General features: G+C 40.1%; 1 pseudogene; it reads right to left on the bottom strand.

The window, feature by feature from the left end:
* Nucleotides 1–742, bottom strand: part of LOC101998980 — a 5,847-nt pseudogene extending 5,105 nt beyond the window's left edge.
* Nucleotides 743–7,488: the final 6,746 nt, after the last annotated feature.

Here is a 7,488-nt window from a genome sequence, read left to right as displayed (position 1 = left end):
GGTTGTTACGGCTCCGGGAAAACCAGTCCACATTTGGCAGGGCCCTGAGTAGAGGCTGCCTGTCTCTAACAGAGCTCTCCTTTCCAAGGAATTCTACTAGCTGAGGCCCCTTTCTTCCCAGAGGATCGTTGGGAACCATAAATATGTCTCCCACGAACGTGTACTTTAGCCATCTTTTGGCAATAATTTCTCTCCAGGACACTGACTCATTCACAAACTCTCTGAAGTTATCATTGCTTACAACGACACCCCCAGTCTTTTCTGCTAAGTGTAGTATGAACCTGTCAACATGAGAAGAAATTCCTTCTCCAAAGATCGTCCTGGATGGAGTGTTCCTGTGTCCAAGCTTCCAAAAATATTCAACGGCAATTGCTGTTCTACAGCAACTAAACAAGTCACTGCCATTTGAGGTATATGGTTTAGAGTCTGTAAATGGGAACTGGGAATTTTTTTCTTCCATATTTTGCTCTGTGTGACTCTGTGTGTTCTTGGAAGTGGAATCTTCTGTGATGTCATTTGTGCTGCCCGCAACACCTGCACTTCTGCTCTGAGCAACATCTGGACACACAGAGCAAGGGGCACAAGCACTGTGTCCTTGGAACCTTTGGTTCTCTTTCTCAATTTCCTCTGAGGGCAATAATGGCTGTGTAGAAGGCCCATCCTTCCTGATGATGACTTCCTTAGCAATCTCCTTCGAATTGCCCGTGTTACTAAAGAATTTTACAGCGATGATATACGTCATTTCTTCTGTGCAGACACTCATATTTTGTTAATATCTGCACCAACTTGACTTCCTGTATCAAATTGAAATGCCTGCACAAGTGAAAAAGAACAGGTAGGTTGTCACACAAAACCAGTTCAGCTCATAATTGACCCTTGTCAGTCAATAAAATCAATTGGCCAGAACTAGTATTCAATGTTACAATTGACATGATTGTAGGAGATAACTGGCAGCACTGGTTATACTCAGTGTGTTATGGAAAGCACAAAAGAACGTGATGTTTGCACAGGATGAGATGGGGCAGTCAGTCTGGGAGGTGATGGAGGTCTGATGGCAGGTTGATAAGATGAAATACATCGTTTATATGTATAAAATGACCACAGAAGGAATCAAAAAGAGAAAAGGGAGAACTCTGGAGTCTGGTACATAATGAGCACACTGTTTCTGTAATAGACAGGAAATGCAGTGTCCTTTAGAAAAAAACAGTGGTGTGAAAAGCAAAGGTTGGCAAGGCCGGGTAAGTGCATCAGGATGGCACAGCTTCCCAGGCTCATATCTGTGATTCACAAGCACACCGTCTGCCTCCTTAGACTGTCTTGTCAGTCCCTGCTTAATCCCCACTCTTTCTAGACACCATATGTAGGCTTTTACCATTTCTCTCCTTCTAATCATGATTACTTTTTAAGATCTATATGTTTCATAAAATAGTATACACCCTTCATAATTTAAGCAATAAAAGAAAGACATCTACACACAAGGCAGATGGAAGAGTAGGTACTTTGACATTTGAATCCCACAAATATACATACTTTGAATATAGTACCATTTTAGTATTTGGCCATGCTGCGCTGATAAAATGATGATTTAAAAGCAACTTATGGAAGAAAAGACTTCCTTATGTCAGCTACAGATTAAAGTCTACCATCAAGGGAAGTCAAAGCAGAGACTCAACGCAGGAGTCTGGAGAAGAAACTGAAATCAGAGAGTATAGAGGACTGTTTTCCTCTCAGAAGAGATAGGGAAGGATACCACATAGTCATCAAAAAAAATATTTACCAAGACAACATTTCAGTTTTTAACATCTATGCCTCAAACACAAGGGAACTCATATTTGTAAAAGAAACACTACTTGATGGGGAAGAGTCTTCTGTTTTGTGTTAATTTCATTGGTTAAATAAAGAGACTGCCTTGGCCCTTTAAGAGGACAGAAAATTAGGTAGGCGGAGAAAACAGAACAGAATGCTGGGAGAAAGAAGCTGAGTCAGTGAGTCGCCATGATTCTCCCACTCCAGACAGACACAGATTAAGATCTTCTCTGGTAAGCCACCTCGTGGGCTACACACATTATTAGAAATGGGCTAGTCCAGGTGCGAGAGTTAGCCGAGAAAAGGCTAGATATAATGGGCCAAGCGGTGTTTAAAAGAATACAGTTTCCATGTAATTATTTCGGGGCATAAGCTAGCCGTGTGGGCAGCCGGGTGCCAGGGACGCAGCCCTCAGCTCCCTATTACAACAACTACTGAAGCTTAAATTACATATTTACCCTCACACACTGATCGTGGGAGACATCAGTACTGCTCTCTTACCAACAAACAATGATCCAAACATGAATGAGTAGATAGATAGGTAGACAGACAGATATAATCAAAAACAGAAACAAGAAAATCATACAAACTCATGAAAATTGAACAGCTCTCTACTGAATAAAAAATGAGTCAAGACAGAAAGAAAACTAAAAAATTGAAGACTTTTTTAAATTGAAAGTAAATGAATAACCAAACTGTGGGAGACAGTAATGGTGGTTCTAACAAAATAGAAACAAAGAAAGCAACACAGCCAATGAAACAAAGATTTGGTTCTTTAAAAAAATCAACAAGACAGGCAAAACCTTATCCAAATTAACTCAAGAGGAGAGAATATCTAAATTAAGAAAATAATAAATGAAAAGATATAATTAATAGACATTAAGAAAATCCAGGGGACTAAATAAAGAGGCCATAGTTTAAAAACCTGTATTCTATCTATTTTGAAAATCTAAAAGCAAGGTGAAGCGTGATGAATAAAATCTTAACATCAGGAATTTGGGATTCAACCTGAAGATCTAAAAAGTAAAGCAGCCAGCCAGTCACTGGTTCTTACCTCGACCTCAGACTGAAATGGCGATCCTGCCTCTAGGAACCGCAGCATGAGACTGTGGTTCAGAGCCGTTTCCCCTCTCTTATATTCCTATCTAGTGCTGGGAATAAGGGCGTGTACTACAGTGATTAAAGGCTTGTCCCACCCGATTCCTATGCTGACAAGTGTGGCTACTGGGATTAAACCTGTGTGTCATTGTGTTACTGGGATTAAAGGTGTGTGTTACCATAATCTGGTCTGGAAGGTTGACCAGTGGGACCATTTTACTCTCAGAAGAGATAGGGAAAGATACTAAAAAGTCATCAAAAGAAAATTTCACCAAGATGGCATTTCAATTCATAACATCTATGCCTCAAACACAAGGGAACCCATATCAATGACAGAAAAAAATAATGGAGCTAAATACCATATTGACCCTCACACATTGATAATGGGAACCACCAATACCCCTCGCTCACCAATAAAACATCATCCAGACATAAATTGATAGATACATACATGAATAGATAAATAGGGAGATAGATTGAGAAAGATAGATAGACAAACAATAGAAAAGAAACAAGAAATAAAATACAGTTGAAATGCTACTTCAGAAAGGGATAATTTTCTCAGTAGATACCACCTTGTAAAATTAAATCATGATCAGGAAAGCATTTTTGCACAGACCTATAACCCTGTGAAATAGATTAATAAATAAAAGATAAATAAATAAATAAAAGTCTCCAAACCCAAGAAAAGAAAGAAAGAAAGAAAGAAAGAAAGAAAGAAAGAAAGAAAGAAAGAAAGATGGAAAGAGGAAAACGAGGGCAGCACAGAATTCTTCCAGACTTTCAAGGAAGACTTAGCAATGGTTCTCATAAAATTACTACACAAAAGAGAAACAGTTTGTTTTTATGTTCTTAAAACATCGCTCAGTTTGTTTCATGGTGTCACAGTTATCTAATACCCAAACCACATAAAGACTGACAGAAAGAAAAGAAAATTTTGGATATATTTCCACTACATAAATTGATGCAAAAATTCCCAATAAAATATTTTCAAACTGAATCTAAGAACACATCAAAAGACCATTCACTATTATCAAATAATCTTCACGCCAGAGACTCAAGATTGGATCAATGTAAGAAAATCAGTAAATAGAATTCACCATCTAAACAAACTGAAAGAAAAAAACCCCACATGATCATATCTCTTGATGCAGAAATGGCCTTTAACAAAATCCAACACACCTTCCTGATAAATCCTGGAGAGATTCGAGATAAAAGGGATATGCCTTCACATAATAAAGGCAGTCTCCTGCAAGCCCATAGCGAAAATCAAATTAAATGGAGAGAGAATTTAATAAAAGAAATTCCACTAAAGTCAGAAAAAAGACATGGTTGTCCACTCTTTACATATTATTCAATATAGTATTTGAAGTGTTAACTGGAACAAAGAGACAAACAATGGGGATGAAGGGTAAACAGATTGTAAAGGGAGAAGTCCTTGTATTTTTATTTGAAGAAATAATATAGTAGTATACGTAAGTGTCCCTAAAAATTCCACTAGGAAATTTCTACAACTGATAAAAACTTTCAGCAAACTGGCTGGACACAAAATTAACACACAATAATCAACAACTGTTGACTGAGGTTTCTGTCCCACCTGATCCCTCAGCCGAGTCCCAAAGAAACACACAGACGACTACATGAATTATAAGCTGCTTGCCCTTTTACCTCAGGCTTCTTATTAACTCTTATAATTTACATGAACCCATCATGCTTTTCTGTGTTAGCCACAGGGCTTGGTACTTTTTCAGTGAGGCATTCTCGTCTTGCTTCCTCTGTGTCTGGGTGATGACTGCAGACTGAACCTTTCTTTTTCCCAGAGTTCTCTTGTTCTCATCACACCACCTATACTTCCTGCCTGTCTACTTAACAATCGGGGTTTTATTAAAAATAATACAACTTACAAATCTTTACAGGGGACAAGATATTGTCCCACAGGAGTTCCCCTGCTATCTTAAGTCTCTGAACTAGAATTTAAAGATATTCTATTGAGAAAACAATGAAGGAAGCACAGAGATAGCAGGAGGTCAGTTACAAAATGCTGAATACAAAAGCTTTCGATTATGTATGAACACGCACTGGGAATCCTCAGGCCACTGCAGTCAGGAAGACAGGAAGGCTAACTGCAGATCTTCACTCTCCCTCCTTTCCTCCAAATCTAATCCCTAGCCCCGTCTCCAGCTCTTTAGCAAACTACCTGCTGCGGTCTTCTCTTCCTCTGTCCCATGTATCCCTCCAACCTTCCTCCACACTCACCCTGTTACCCTAGCCCCCAACCCGAGCAGGTATATTCTGGGAGCCAGACAGTCAAGTCTGCCAGAGCAGCAGGTAGGCCAGCAGAGCAGAAAGAAGAGCCCCACATCTTTACACCCCCCCACCGGCTCACGTCCATATCCAATCCTAGTCTCCTCCCCAGTTCTGTAACAACCAGCTGCTGTGCCTCTCCTCACGCTTGACCTCCATTCCCAGTGAACTACACAGATCCTTGTGACACACACAGATCCTTCCTATCGCTCACAGACTTCCTCTCAAGACCATCCCATCTCTAAGGACATTGAGCCTATAATTTGTGATCCTACAGAAGCTAAATAAGAAGGTGAACCCCACCCACCCAAAAAAAACATATAGGCATCGTCCTGAATATTAACCTTCATCAGGCGATGAAAGGAGACAGAGACCCACATTGGAGCACCGGACAGAAATCTCAAGGTCCAAATCAGGAGCAGAAGGAGAGGGAGCACGAGCAAGGAACTCAGGACCGCGAGGGGTGCACCCACACACTGAGACAATGGGGATGTTCTATGGGGAACTCACCAAGGCCAGCTGGCCTGGGTCTGAAAAAGCCTGGGATAAAACCGGATTCGCTGAACATAGCGGACAATGAGGTCTACTGAGAAATCAAGAACAATGGCAATGGGTTTTTGATCCTACTGCACGTACTGGCTTTGTGGGAGCCTAGGCAGTTTGGATGCTCACCTTACTAGACCTGGATGGAGGTGGGTGGTCCTTGGACTTCCCACAGGGCAGGGAACCCTGATTGCTCTTTGGGCTGAGGAGGGAGGACGACTTGATTGGGGGAGGGAGAGGGAAATAAGAGGCGAACACCCACCAAACAAAGACCAGATATCAGCACCAATAATTAACCCCAGCCTGGATGCATAGATGCCAGTGTAAAAAGCAAGTCACTGCCATGTCTCTCCACCACAACCTCATAACCGTACCACAGCACGAGCTGATTTTACAACACAGCTGAACCGCATGAAAAGAACCTTGAAGTCACCCATATATAGATGATAGAGGACTTTAAAGAGAAAAATTAATAAATCTGTGAAAGAGATCCAGAAGGTGCACACACTAGGAAGAAATGAATAAATCTTGAAGCACAATTAATAAAAGCTCAGGGTCACAAAATAGGGTTCAATCTGAAGATCTAAAAGCAAGGGAAACAGTCAGCCACTCGCTCTTACCTTGAAATCAGTCTCCAATGGCGAGCCTGCCCCCAGAAACCTCAGCATGAGACTGTGTGTGGAGAACTCTTCCCCCTGCCCCAATTTATAGTCCTCTCTAGGGCTGGTATGAAAGGAGTGTACCACCCTATTTTATTGAAATTACTGTGGCTCCTCGGATTAAAGGTGTGTGTCATTGTGTTACTGGGATTAAAGGTGTGTGATACCATAATCTGATCTGGAAGGCTGACCAGTGGGACCATTTTACTCTCAGAAGAAATAGGGAAGGAGACTACATAGTCATCAAAAGAAAAATTCACCACGATGACAGTGTAATTCTTAATATCTATACCTCAAATAAGGAAAGCCACATTTTAGTGACACCCTACTGAAGCTTAAAACACATATTGACCCTCACACACTGAAAGTGGGAAACACCAGTATTCCTATATGATCACTAAACAATCATCCAGACATAAATGGGTAGGTAGATTGATAGATATATACATAGATACATAGATAATATTGGTAATGGAAACATGAAAATTCTTACAAACTCATGGAAATTGAAAAGCTCTATATTGAATAAAAAAATGAGTCAAGACAGAAATAAAATTTTTAAAAAATTGAAGACTTTCTCAAATTGAGGTAACTGAATAACCAAATTGTGGGACACAATAAAAGGGGTTCTTAGAGTTTACAAGTTCATAGCACTCAGTGCCCACATAAAAGAACTGGAGAGATCTTATACTATCAACTTGACAGAACAACTGAAAACTCTAGAGGAAAAAGAAGAAATCACATTCAAAAGGAGGAGATGGCAAGAAATATCAAATCCAAGGCTGAAATCAACAAAATAGAAACAAAGAAAACAATATAGTCAATGAAAGAGAGATTTGATTCTTTGAGAAAATCAACGAGATAGGCAAACCCTTGCCCATATTAACTCAAGAGCAGAGACAGAATATCCAAACTAAAAAAATCAGGAAGGAAAAAAGGAATATAACAGACATGATCGAAATACAGAGGATGAAATCCAGAAGGCATATTTTAAAAACCTGAACTCTGTCAATTTTGAAAATCTAAAAGAAAGGTGAAGCACAATTAATAAAAACTCAAGGGCAGTCAGGGTTCCCTG

This window comes from Microtus ochrogaster, chromosome 18 (genome assembly GCF_000317375.1).
Source record: "Microtus ochrogaster isolate Prairie Vole_2 chromosome 18, MicOch1.0, whole genome shotgun sequence".
Taxonomy (NCBI): Eukaryota; Metazoa; Chordata; class Mammalia; order Rodentia; family Cricetidae; genus Microtus; species Microtus ochrogaster.
The sequence above is the reverse complement of the archived record's forward strand: the minus strand, read 5'-3'. Positions and strand labels throughout refer to the sequence as shown.